Source organism: Zingiber officinale, chromosome 9A (assembly GCF_018446385.1).
Source record: "Zingiber officinale cultivar Zhangliang chromosome 9A, Zo_v1.1, whole genome shotgun sequence".
In the NCBI taxonomy this organism is placed as follows: Eukaryota; Viridiplantae; Streptophyta; class Magnoliopsida; order Zingiberales; family Zingiberaceae; genus Zingiber; species Zingiber officinale.
Genome location: NC_056002.1, coordinates 83,238,998 through 83,252,858, shown reverse-complemented (window position 1 = coordinate 83,252,858; position 13,861 = coordinate 83,238,998).

Genomic DNA, 13,861 nt, shown 5'->3' with positions numbered 1-13,861 from the left:
AAATCAATCTAGAAAGGGAAGAAACACATTGAGTGCTCCAAGTGCAAACGAATGGGTCACTGTAAAAAACAATGCCCAGAAAGAAGACCTAAGAATCCAGGGGGAGAAATTAAGGTAAGTGAATTTACATTACATGAAAATTCAATTTTTGCATCACATGTATGTACCTTAGCTAATCCTACTTGCTCTAGTATAGATTTTTCTTCAAAATTAGATATGCATGATAATAATGTAGTGAATAAAGTTGATTCAAATAAGAATAACTCAAAATTATTCAATAAAAATAAGAAATTAACTCTTAGAAAATTAGGAATACAAAATAATATTTTAAAAGATAAAATTGATAAATTTGAAAAGATTATTAATAATTTAACCAAATTACAAAATCTATACTTGGATTACAAGTCTAAGGTAAAATTTAAACCCTACAAACCAAGTTATAATCAAGTGCCTTTTAACTATGAAACTAATCAATAAATCATAAATTAATAACTTTCAACTTAAAACACAACTTGAACACTACTTAAAGTTACAACTTAAAAATAACTAATGATTGCTTAGCCAAGGCTAGGTTAGATAAAGACTTAGGCGTGATTTACACTTGACTAGTTAGACCTAGGGATTTCAAAAAGAAAATTAAATATCTAGTTTCTTTGAAAGGCTTTATCTAGAAGTGGTAGATGATTCCATACCCAAGAATGCCTAGTACCTCGCCACAGCATGAAAACTAATATTTGAAATGTATGTTTAATTGACTAATTGAAAAACTCAAATCTAACTCAAATGTAAATTAATCCTTAGATGATTATCTAAATTGAAAATTAACCATCTCACTAAACTAATAAGGCTCCCTGTTTGAAAATCTAGAAAGGGGTGAGATGGACTTAGGTTTAAAGTAGTTCCAAATTAATTCAATTAAATTAACTTAATTAATCTCGAAAAATTAAGTTCAAAATGTTAATCTTAATTTCAAAATGTTTAAATCATAATTAAAGTATATATTTTTAATTAATTTCAAAAGGCTAATTAATTTCAATAAGAGTAAATTATAATTATTTTTTAATAATTTCAAAATTCAAAATCATTATTTACAAAATTATAATCATAATTAAATTTCAAATTATTAACTTTTCAAAATCAAACTTCAATATTTCTCAAATCTAAATTCTAAGTCAAACTTAAATATTCTTCGAAATTCAATACTTTGAAATCTAAATCAAACTTAAATATTTTCTAAAATACATCAAACTTAAATATTTTTAAAATTAATATTTTTGAAATCCAAATTTAAAGTTAAAATTAAAGAATGAACAAAAACTTTAAATTTTTTTCAAAATTCTCTAAATTTAAGTTCAAACATAAACATTTTCAGTATCTATAAACTTAAAATTAAGTTGAAAATTAATTTAGGTCCGTCTCACACACACTCATAAGCTGAACATGCTTGATAATCTAGAATATGTGAGATAGAAAATTAGGAAAACAAAAATTATGTTTTTTTCATAGTTTTGACTCTAAAAGCTTTACATATTCTTAGCATTAATTAAGGGGGAGTGCAAAGAAATTTAAAGAGTATAATTTTTATTGTTTTTCAAAGATTTCAAAAAGTTCAAAATATCAATTTTTTGTAAAAATGAATTACCTTTGACAGAAACTAAGTATTTTCTAAAATATTTTCAAGTATTTTACAAGAAAATATTTTTTAAAGTTAAGTACTTCTAATTAAGTTTTTAAATTTATCAAAGTCTTTTTAAAAACTAAGTTTTTAATTAACTTATTTAAAAACTAAGTTTTTTTTTATCAAAGTCTTTTTAAAAAAGCTAAGTTTTTAATTAACTCTTTTTGAAAACTAAGCTTTTTATCAAAGTCTTTTTAAAAAAGCTAAGTTTAAAAGCTAAGTACTAAATTCATTTTAAAAGCTAAGTTTTTAAAGTACTTAATTTATCAAAGGATTTTTTTAAAGTATTTTCAAAACTAAAAATTTAGCTAAGTTTTCTTTAGGAAGGCTATGACAGTTTCAAAACTTACGTTTATCTAAGTTTTTTTTTTGAAATAGCTAAGTATTTTTAAAAAAATCTCTACTTTAGCTAAGTTTTTTAAAAGAAATTATTTTCAAAGCAAAATTTCGTTAAGTGCTACCCTTCAGGGGAGCTTAAAGTTAAAAAGAATATTTTTTTACAACTCTCTCTCTACTTAGTATGCCTTTTTGATTTATGTCCAAGGGGGAGAGAGAAGTTAAAGTTAAGAAAGTTAAAGAGTTAAGAAAGTTAAAAATTTTAAACATAATTTTTTTTATAAAAGGGGGAGCATAAGGGAGAGCACAAAGTTTTTTTTTCTAAAATTATTGTATTCATGCTCATGATACTTATGATTAATTCTTTCATTTTATTGTTATGTTTTACTTACTTTGAATTGTGTTGCCATAATCAAAACGGGGGAGATTGTTGGTGCGGGAAGCATCCAATAGTCGAACCTGTGTTTTGATTATGTCAAAGGGTTCAAAGTTAAGTTATCTTGTTATTTGATATGTTTGAATGAGCTTTGTAGGAAAGTCCTAAGTATACTTAGGCAAAAGTCCTAGCTACGGTTAGACAGGTGGAAAACACTAGGAGGTGGTAATCCTAGGTCTTAGGGGGTGGTAACCCTAGGAGAGGAAAAGTCCTAACTACGGTTAGGCAAAGGGAAAACCCTAGGGGGAGGTAACCCTATGTAACGCCCCGCCTTCTACTGACTAAGCTGTAAGGCTGGGAGTTATGATTGCTAAACTATTTTGTGGCTACCACTGATGTATAATGTGCGAAAGGCTGAACTAAATTAAACACTCTGAAGTTATACCTTTGTTGCATGCCCTTCGCAATCCCGAGAGCAACGTTTCTTTAGATGCAGGTCTTAGCACGATCAAGTGGTCGCGCCTCTATGGTATCCACACGAACAAGTCTCGTTTGTCTCATAAACTCACAAAGGGAAAAATGAAACAACCAAAGGTTGTGCTAGCAACCCTTCTTGGAAGTTTCGGCAAGTGGAAGAGAGGAGGAGGAAGAAGAGCAAGAACACCCAAAATTCATCATGAAAATGAATCCAAAAACTCCCTTTTATAGATTCATGAAATTGCCTCATGCTTTAATGTCAATTGCCTTGATTGACATTAATATTTGTCTTCATCCAATGAATCCAATGCATCCTATGCATGAGCAATTCAAATGGTTCACTCTTCATCCAATGAATCCAATGCATGCAATGCATGAGCAATTCAAATTGTTCACTCTTCATCCAATGCATCCAATGCATGAGTAATTCAAGTTGTACACTCCTCTTTCTTCATGAATTCAAATTCATGAAATCATATAATGAGTCCAACTCATTAATCATAAAATAATTCATGAAATCATATAATGAGTCCAACTCATTAATCATCAATCCAATTGATTCAATGAGTCTAATTTGAATTTGACTCAATCCAATAGTCAGATTTTATTGAGTCTTACTCAATTAGTCCAATTTGAATTAGACTTAATCCAATGACTCATCATATGAATCCATCTCCATTGACTTGTTCTTTGTGTATGACCCAATAGGTTCTCGTAACGTTGGCAATGTATCCAAATCAACATTTAAATACATAAGCAATCAGTGGCATCTAGCAAGGCATCATTGCTACCCAAGTGACGAGAATGTCGAGAACCGACTTAACCTTTTCATGGCTATTATCTTGTATGACTCAATCCTTCTATACTCAATATCTAGATTAATCAATGAGGCATAGACCGTGTCATCCTCTTATCAATCTTTATGTTTCTTGATCTCTAAGTAGACATACTCAATTAAATAAGCTTAATATCGCATATTGACTCATTTAAGCATGGCCATGCATTCTTGTGTCCTACTAATCAAGGGGCCCATGGATATCACTTCCATCATATGGAAGGGATAGATCTCATCTACATCACTCACATCCCTCTGCATAACTTATTGCATACCCAGTGATCAAATTTATGGTCCACCCTATTACAGGTGACATTTGTCAATACCAAAGTATACAACTCCTTATATAGGGAACCGTAGTGACTTCAGGTCTAAGGACTACCATACTAATAGTCACATGAGAATGTTTATGACACTCATATAATGATCTACGAAATATTCTCATTGTGGGTCATTCAATATATATTCTCTAATATATACTCATGTGTCAACCTGATATCTCATATGCATAACTTGTGAGATTAAGTCATCCATTGACTTACATGCTAGTCTCAACGCATTAATATTGTCCTTGCATATTAATGCTTGACTATGAATAGTTAAGAGTAGTGTTCTATGTATATCTACAATATCTCACTATAAATTCAACCAATTGATATGTTGTAGATTAGAACCTCCTACTCTAGGACATTATTATATGTATTCATTCGGCATTGAATTGAAGTAAATATACTAACCAACTCTATATTTATTAATAATGAAATATGATACAAAAGGAGCCCTTTACAATCATCTCATAATTGGTACTAGGGCAAATACTAACAATCTCCCACTAGCACTAGTGTCAATCACTGAAATATCTAATACCCAGTGACCTAGTATAATCATCATGCTTCCTCTGTGCCAAAGCCTTGGTCAAGGGATCTACAATGTTAGCATCGGTCGGTACTCTACATATATTCACATCTCTATTGATGATCTCTCCAATGAGATGGAATCGCCGTAGTATATGTTTGGATCTTTGATGAGAGCGAGGTTCCTTATCCTGTGCAATAGCCCCATTATTATCACAATAGAGGTTTATTGGGTTTGCTATACTAGGAACAACACCAAGCTCGGTAATGAACTTCCTGATCCAAATAGCCTCCTTTGCTACAGCTGAAGCAGCAATGTACTCGACATCTGTTGTAAAATAAGTGACTGTGTCTTGCTTTGAACTCTTCTAGCTCACAACACCACCATTTAAGCAAAATATATATCCTGACTGCGATATATAATCATCCTTGTCAGTTTGGAAGCTAGCATAGGTGTAACCCTTTACAACAAGCTCTTCATCACCTCCAAAGATCAAGAAATAATTGAGAGTCCTTCTCAAGTACTTAAGAATATTCTTGACTGTTATCTAGTGACCTTCACCTGGATCTGACAAGTATCTGCTTGTCATACTTAATGCATACGAGACATCTGTGGGAGTACAAAGCATGGCATACATGATAGACCCTATTGCAGATGCATAAGGAATCTGATCCATGCGGCCTCTTTCTTCCTTAGAAGAGGGGCATTGAGTTTTCGAAAGACTCACACCATGTGACATAGGTAGGAATCCCTTCTTGGAATTCTCCATGGCAAAACGTTTAAGCACCTTGTCAATATATATACTCTGGCTTAAACCAAGCAATCTTTTAGATCTATCTCTATAGATCTTAAGGCCTAAAATGTAGGCCTATATATATATATCTAAATATCTCTATAGATATATGTAGGCTGAATTGGGGTAAGGTTACGAACTGATCTTGGATTTCATTGCAGGGTTAATTGATAAATTTCTTTGATTGTGTGATTAGGTTAGAAGGTGAAGGTGTGGGCAGCAGTAGGCATCATCAGAGATTTTCAGTAGTGGGTTGCTCCGACCGCAAGCTAACAGTTGAATACAATGGAATTGGGTAAGTTTTAGAGTTGATTCATGATGCTTAGTAGTCGATGGAATTCTTTATGTCTTTATTGGATTAGTGTGTTGATTAGTGAGTTTTGGGTTGATTATGCTTATAGTAAATCCTAATTGGAAGGGGAAATTGTTAGCTAGAGCCCTAGAGTCAATCATTTGATGATTGCATTTTGGACTTGTTGTATCATAATCTATCTATATAAATATAGGCATTTGGATTTTGGTTATTATACTTACTTGTATTGGTGCCAAATAAACTAAGTATAATAATGTCCTTCAGTAGACGGTTCTCACCTATATCAATCTGTTAGTTGAACTGATAGTGAGATGATATAGGGAACACTACTCTTAATCATTCCTAGTCGAGTATTAACATTCAGGGACAATGTTAATGCAATAAGACTAGCATGTAGGTCAACTCGATGACTTGATCTCACAAGTCATGGATATAGAGATATCAAGTTGACATTTGGGTATACATTAGAGAATGTATACTGAATGACCCGCCATGAGAAAGTATCATGGATTGTTATATAAGTGTCATATACTTTCTCATGTGACTATTAGTATGACTACTAGTCCTTAGACCTGAAGTCACCATAGATCCCTACATAAGGAGTTATGTACTGTACGCCACCCGTAATTGGGTGGACTATAAAGGCGATTCGGGTATATAATAAATTATGTAGAGGGATGTGAGTGATGTAGATGGGATCTATCCTCCTATATGACGGGAGAAACATCGGTATTCTTGATAGAGTGAGACCACAATGGTTATGCCCAAATGAGTCAATATAGGATATTGAGCTCATTTGATTTAGTGAATCTACTTGGAGTTCAAGATTTAGATTGGTCAGAGGATGACATGGTCTATGTCTCACATTGACCAATCTAGATGTCTAGGATAGAAGGACACTTGTCATATATTGTGAGGAGTCACAATTAGTAGTCACAAGGTGATGTTGGATCTCAACATTCTTGTAACTTGGGTAGTAATGATGTGTTGCTAGATACCACTCATTACTTATGTTTCTAAATGAGTTTAGGGCATTGCCAACGTTACAAGAACCTATAAGGTCACACACTGAGGACAATTAGATGAAGATTAGGTTCATATGATGAACCAAGAGGATTAGATTCATTTGATGAATCAAATTGGATTAAGAGTAATCCTAATTGGGCTAACTTGAGTTGGACTCAAGTTGATTCATGTGTTCAATGAGTCTAATTTAGATTATGACTCATTGAATCAATTTAGTTAAATGAATTAGATTCATTATATTAAGTTGGTTTGAATCAAATGGTTGGATTCGATCCACCATGGAAGAGATTTGGTCAAGTTTGACTTGACTTGAGAGGAAGTGGAAGAGTCAAGTTTGACTTGACTAATTGCCACATCATTAGTGAGATGGCAAGATGTGGACCAATGATGATGTGCCACATCATCAAAGTGTGCCACCTCATGGGAGTTACAACTCCATTCTCTTTAATGGATACATTTAATGAGAATGGGGGTTACACCTTGGAGATGTGGCCGACCACTTATCATTGTGAATGAAATTGATTTTTCATTCAAGGCATATTGATTCCTTCTTCTTCCTTGAGTTCTTCTTGCTCTCTCCCTCTCGTCTTCTTGTCGTGACCTATCAAGGTGCTAGCATACCTTTGTTTAGGTCTTCTCCACCTAAGTTGTCCGTGTGGATACTTCTAGAGAACCGTACGCTTTAAGGTCTAGAGATCCTGCATTTTGGACTAGCGGGATACGCGAAAGGCACTCTTCAAAGGTATAAAAAATGTTTTCTTCATTTGTAGATCTACTGTAGATTGAAGCTTTAAACTCGTACTCGTATTTTCGAAAGTTTTCTTCACACGAGATCCAGTGGCATGGGTGATTTGGAGTTTCTTCGATGCGAAAATGCGGTTTTCGCGGCCCGAAAAACTCAACAGTGGTATCAGAGCCACGTGCGAAGCGAGTACTAGTTTCAATTAGTATTTTTGTGAAAAATATGCATACTGTAACATTCTGTGAATTTCCTAATTTTTATGATTTTATGGGTATTTTTCTCGTAGAAGCGAAGCACAAGTGTTTCGGCACTTGTAGGCTTCGATTACCGAGAAGAATTTTCCAAAATGGTAATATTTCGACCCAAAATCTTTTGGGACAGCGGGCTAAGGCGCTCTTGGATTGCTTAGGAGCAACTCGCGATGGTTAGATCGCGGGTAGGGGTACTGCCCCTAACCCCGCAAGCGGATTTGCTCCGCGATTGCGCCCGAAATCGCTAATCGGGACCGCCGGGAAAAATTTACTCATAAAATCTGTAAAATTACGAAAAATTACAGAAAAATTATAAAAAATATATAATTTTGAATTATATATTATTTTTGTGATAGTCATGCCCAAAGACCCAATTCGATTGGACAATTATGTTGTAATTCATAATACGACCTGCGTGCCGTTATGTGATATGCGTGCTGTATTTATCTTATTTTTATTTATTTTATTTTTCGCGACCTGCGCGTCGTGCCTTCCTTTTATTCTGGTTGTAAATTAGATTTAGACTCGAATGTAACTCGAGTTTCAAAATTATAATGTAATTTTGAAGCGGTGGAAGGTCCACACGAGACGGAGTTACGAGGAGGGCGCGAGCAACACAAGGTGGTCAAAGGAAGAAGCTTGAGAAGCTGTTGACCTTAGGTTGACCATCTGATCTTCTCATTGTCTTGAGAAGATCGTAGTAGGGCCATGACACAATCACAAAATAATTTAATTAATTGCTTATATGTATGTGATACATGTTTAATTAAGTAGTTAATTAGTGCCTAGCGATTAGATAAGATCTAAATCGTGTACATGATGCACCCCACGATTAGATTAGATCTAAATCAAGTATTTGATACGCATCATCATTTAGATTAGATCTAAATCACGTCAACTCTAATGCCTATCGTGTCGTGATACCTACTACTACCTCGATCGCATGTAGTTGTTGAATCTGCCAATGCAGAGCAACACATACTATCTTGGTAGGGTACGGAGGGACAATCTTGGTCCCGCCTATCAACGCATGGGTGAGTACAACTCAATTAGATTGAGTATTCCTAGTTAACTCGGTTGGATCGAGTATAAATATATGCATTCTTCCAACGGTTGGAAAGTTAGGTCAAAATCACATATATATTAACTCTCGGGCGTATTAGCCATAGCTAACTCGAGTTTTAATATAAATGCGGATTTTTGATTCTATAAACAAGAGTTGCATAGAGATGTAATTGGTAATTGTTACCTACTCATCATATTAAGTCTTGGGCATATTAGCCAAAGCTAACTCAAGGGTTAGTATGATGTGGATCTTGTCCCACATAAATTATAGAATTCAGTGGGAGCATCATTTATTTAAAGGCCTAATTAAATTATTAAGAATATGATATTTATTTCTGCTTTTATTTCTGTTGTAGATTACCATGAAGTCGAATACGAACACCTTCTCCCTGCGATCTGTCCTCGAGAAGGACAAGCTCAACGGAGCAAACTTCCTGGACTGGTACAGGAACCTGAGAATAGTTCTCACCCAAGAACATAAACTGTACGTTCTGGAGCAGCCCATTCCGGAGGCTCCTCCTGCCACTGCCCCACGAGCTGACCGAGATGCTTTCAAGAAGCATCAAGATGATGCATTAGATGTGTCTTGTCTAATGCTCGTGACCATGAACTCTGAGCTTCAGAAGCAACACGAGTTAATGGGTGCTTACAATATGGTTGAACATCTTCGTCAGCTGTATCAAGGAGAAGCGAGGCATGAGAGATTTGAGATCTCAAGGGCACTGTTTCAGTGCAATATGTCAAAGGGGCTCCCGTAGGCCCATATGTACTCAAAATGATTGGGTACATAGAGAACCTACAAAGGTTGGGGTTCCCTCTTGGCCAAGAGCTGGCTACTGACCTGATCTTGCAATCCTTGCCGGATAGCTACAGTCAATTCATTCTAAACTACAATATGAACGAGATTGACAAGCCATTGCCCGAGCTGCTTAGCATGTTAAGAACTGCTGAGCTAAACCTTAAGAAGGCTAAGCCCAACACTGTTCTGATGGTTTAGAAACATAAGGGCAAGGGCAAGCCCAAAGGCAAGGGAAAGTCCCAAGTTAAGGGCAAAGGCAAGACACTGAAGCCTAAAGGAGGGGTCACCAAGGATGCTACCTGCTTCCACTGCGGTCAGACCGGGCACTAGAAGAGGAACTGCAAGGTATACTTGGAGGATCTTAAGAAGAAGCGAAGTGAGACTTCCACTTCAGGTATATATGTTATAGAAGTCAATCTATCTATTTCTACATCATGGGTATTAGATACTGGATGTGCTTCTCACATTTGTACTGATGTGCAGGCGCTGAGAAATAGCAGGGCATTGACAAAGGGCGAGGTGGACCTACGAGTAGGCAATGGAGCACGGGTTGCTGCTGTTGCTATAGGGAGTTACTTTCTATCTCTGCCCTCTGGGCTTGTACTAGAGTTAGTCGATTGTTGTTACGTGCCTGCATTAATTAAGAACATTATATCAGTTTCTTGTTTGGACAAGAAAGGTTTCTCGTTAACTATAAAGAACAAATGTTGTTCCGTCTATTTAAACGATATGTTCTTTTGTAGTGCACCTCTGATAAACAGACTCTATATTCTAGACCTTGAGAGCCCTATCTATAACGTAAATACCAAGAGGTTCAAGTCAAATGACATGAACCAAACCTACCTCTGGCACTGTCGCTTAGGTCATATAAATGACAAGCGCTTATCCCAGCTCCATAAAGATGGTTTGTTGGACTCATTTGATTTTGAATCATATGAGATATGCGAGTCATGCCTACGAGGCAAGATGACCAAGACTCCCTTTAGTGGGCACAGCGAGAGAGCAACTGATTTTTTAGGACTCATACATAGTGATGTATGTGGCCCTTTCAATGTTGCTGCTAGAGGTGGTTATAGATACTTCATCACATTTACTAATGACTTTAGTAGATATGGTTATGTGTACTTGATGACACATAAGTCAGAATCCTTTGAAAAGTTCAAAGAATTCAAGAATGAAGTACAGAACCAGCTTGGCAAGAGTATTAAGATACTTCGATCCGATCGAGGTGGAGAATACCTTATCCATGAGTTTCGTGACTATCTAGCAGAGTGTGGGATCCTATCCCAACTCACTCCTCCTGGAACACCACAGTGGAATGGTGTATCCGAAAGGAGGAATCATACCCTATTAGATATGGTGCGATCTATGATGAGTCACACAGATCTTCCGACATACCTTTGGGGCTATGCTCTAGACACGGCAGCTTTTATACTCAACCGAGTTCCATCCAAGGCCGTGATAAAGACACCATATAGGATATGGACTGGGAGAGATGCCCAGGTGTCTTTCATGAGGATTTGGGGTTGTGAGGCTTACGTTAGACGTCAAGTCTCAGACAAATTAGGACCCAAATGTTGGGTTCTTCGGGCCGCGAAAACCGCTTTTTCGCGTTGCAGAAACCCCGAGTCACCCAAAGCCATAGATCCGTGCAAAGATTCGTAAACAAAAACTTTTCGAAAAACCTTTTCTTGTACGAGTTTGTAAAACCTTTAGATCTACACTAGATAAGGGTTATACCTTCGAAGCGTGCCTTTCGCGTTCCCGCTCATCCAAGGTGCCGGATCTCTAGACCGTCAAGTGTACGGTCCTCTAGAAGTATCCACACGAACAATCCTTGATGGAGAAGACCAAACAAAGGTGTGCTAGCACCTTGTCTTGTTCGGCCAAGAGAGGAGGAGAGGGAGAAGAGAGAGCTCTAGAGGAAGAAGATGACTTAATCACACTTGAATGAAAAAATGAATATTTTTTCATTCCCCACTAGAGTGGCCGGCCACATCTTGGAGGTGTAACTCCCCACATTAATTCCAATTAATGTGGAGACCATTAAGAGTTGTAACCCCCATGAGGTGGCACTCTAGGATGATGTGGATCAACACTATTGGTCCACATCTTGCCACCTCACTAAATGACATGGCAACAAGTGTAACCTCCTCATTTAATGTGGGCCGGCCACATTAAATGCTATGGAGGCTTGTAACCTCCATGAGGTGGCACACATTGATGATGTGGAGCAATCCTATTGGTCCACATCTTGCCAATTCACTAGTGATGTGGCAAAAAGTCAAGTCAAACATGACTTTTTCTCTTCCTCTCAAATCAAGTCAAACTTGATCAAATCTTCTCATGGTTGATCTAATCCAACCATATAATTCAAGCCAACTTAATATAATGAATCTAATTCATTAAATTAAGTTGATTTAATGAGTCATAATCTAAATTAGACTCATTAAATACATGAATCAACTTGAGTCCAACTCAATTAGCCCAATTTGGATTACTCTTAATCCAATATGATTCATCAAATGAATCTAATCCTCTTGGTTCATCATATGAACCAAATCTCCATCTAATTGTCCTTAGTGTGTGACCCTATAGGTTCTTGTAACGTTGGCAATGCCCTAAACCCATTTAGGAGCATAAGCAATGAGCGATATCTAGCAACACATCATTACTACCCAAGTTACAAGAATGTCGAGATCCGACATCACCTTGTGACTACCAATTGTGACTCCTCACAAAATATATGACATTATCCTTCTATCCTAAACGTCTAGATTGATCAATGTGAGGCATAGACCGTGTCATCCTCTAATCAATCTAAATCTTGAACTCCAAGTAGACTCACTCGATCAAATGAGCTCAACATCTAATGTTGACTCATTTGGGCATGGACATGCACTTAGTGGTCTCACTCTATCAAGAATACCGATGTCGCTCCCGTCATATGGGAGGGATAGATTCCATCTACGTCACTCACATCCCTCCGTATAATTTGTTACATACCCAGTAATCGCCTTTATAGTCCACCCAGTTACGGGTGACGTTTGACGAAACTAAAGTACATAACTCCTTATGTAGGGATCCATGGTGACTTCAGGTCTAAGGACTAATAGTCATACTAATAGCCACATGAGAAAGTATATGACACTCATATAACGATTCATGATACTTTCTCATGGCGGGTCATTCAGTATACATTTTCTAATGCATACCCATGTGTCAGCTTGATATCTCTATATCCATGACTTGTGAGATCAAGTTATCGAGCTGACCTACATGCTAGTCTTATTGTATTAACATTGTCCCTGAATGCAAATACTAGACTAGGAATGATTTAGAATAGTGTTCCCTATATCATCTCACTATCGATTCAACTAATCGATTGATATAGGTATGAACCTTCTACTCAAGGACGCTATTATACTTACTCTATTTGGCACTAATATAAATAAGTATAATAACCAAACAAATGCCTTTATTAATATACAAGAATATAATATACATGAGTCCATACAATCATCAAATGATTGGCTCTAGAGCTCTAACTAACAATCTCCCACTAGCACTAGTGCCAATCAGTATGGGCTCTAAGGCCTAAAGACCTAGTGTGACCATCATGCTTCCTCTGTGCCAAAGCCTTGGTCAAGGGATCTGCGATGTTAGCCTCTGTAGGTACTCTGCAAATCTTCACATCTCCTCTATCGATAATCTCTCGAATGAGATGGAAGCGCCGTAGTATATGCTTGGTCCGCTGATGTGAGCGAGGTTCCTTCGTTATAGCTCCATTGTTGTCACAATAGAGCTCAACTGGTTCAGCGATGCTAGGAACCACCCCAAGTTCAGTAATGAACTTGCGGATCCAAACCGCCTCCTTTGCGCCTCAGGCAAGAATATACTCATGTAGAATCACCATCAGATCCTGCTTCAACTCTTCCACCGACAAGACCACCATTAATGCAAAATACGAACCTCGATGATCGTAATCATCCCGATCACCGAAGTTGGCATCACCGTAACCCTTTACGCTTAGCTCATCATTGCCTTCCATATATCAAGAAATATTCTTTAGTCCTTCGTAAGTTCTTAAGAATATTCTTGACCACTATCCATGACTTTCACCTGGACTGGTATCTGCTCATCATGCTCAAAGCATACGAGACATCGGTCGAGTACACGCATGGCGTACATGATCGATCCTATGGCCGAGGCATAAGGGATCTGATCCATGCGGTCTCTCTCCTCTCTAGGACCTTGAGTCTTGAAAGACTCACGCCATGTGACATCGGCGAAATCCCTTCTGCATGGCAAACCC